This window comes from Sminthopsis crassicaudata, chromosome 6 (genome assembly GCF_048593235.1).
Source record: "Sminthopsis crassicaudata isolate SCR6 chromosome 6, ASM4859323v1, whole genome shotgun sequence".
Classification (NCBI taxonomy): domain Eukaryota; kingdom Metazoa; phylum Chordata; class Mammalia; order Dasyuromorphia; family Dasyuridae; genus Sminthopsis; species Sminthopsis crassicaudata.
The window spans coordinates 185,648,351-185,649,487 of record NC_133622.1 but is presented as its reverse complement, the minus strand read 5'-3'; positions in this window follow the sequence as shown (position 1 = coordinate 185,649,487).

Sequence of the window (1,137 nt, the reverse complement as noted above, 5' to 3'; positions counted from 1 at the left end):
TTTTGCAACATAGCTAATATGGAAATATGTTTTGTGTGACCACTTTATTTTTTCATCAGTTTTGTATTTGCTTGCCTTCTCAAGAAAGGAGAAGGGGTGAGAGGGAGGGAGAAAATTTAGAATTAAAATTTTTTTTAATGACTGTTAATTTTTTTTTTACATATAATTGGAAAATATTTAATGAGATAAATAAAAACATATTTTTTTAAAACTCAAATTCATACTATTTGCCAGGAAAATTTTTAGATTAGATATGTATCTACCCACATGGAACTTATTGTTTAGTAGGGAAATGCCATGTAAGCACAGATAATTCTACCAGTAATTTTTATGCAAAGGAGAGACAAGAATGGGAGGAGTGTGGTAGGGCAAGGGAGGTGTGACATGTAGTATGACTTTAAGGGAGAATGTAGGTCTATAACACCACAAAGTTTCTATGGTGCTGATGAGAAAGAAAGGGCTAGGGGAGAGTAACCATGATGCACAGAAATATGTTTGGGACAAAACTGCCCACACCTTCTAAATTTTGGAACCCTTGGGAAATATCCCTGATTAGATCACTCTGGTTATTTTTTTGAAAATAATCATCTTGGACAACTACAGCAATATGTCACCTGAAGTATCAGAGAGAATGAAAGTCATAACCACTTAGGGAGGCTTCCCAAATTTGATAACATTGAATTTGAAACCTAAATGATAGGTAAAGAATCAAAAGAGGGAGGGAAGGTCTTATACTGGAAGGGACCTTGGAGACCAACCAGTTCCTCACCCCAACCATTTTACAAAGGAGGAAATTGAGAGTCACAGTGGTTAACTACTTTCCTCAAGATCATAGGGCTCATCACAAATAGCAAAATTGAAATTTATAAAATAGGGACTCAAATTCAGATCTGGTAACTATGATTTTAGGACTCTTCCCATTGTACCTCACTGATAAAACAGAACAAAAACAAAGAAAGAGATATGTGTGTAAGGAGAACAAGTTCATTGGGAAGGGATTAGACCAATTAGGATGGAGTATAGAGAGGGATTAGTCTGAGATGATAAAACCAGGGACACTAGATTGTGGAAATCATGTAGCTCTGCAGTAAAAGCTTGATCATACCAATGATTATTTGTTCAAAAAATAATTGGTTA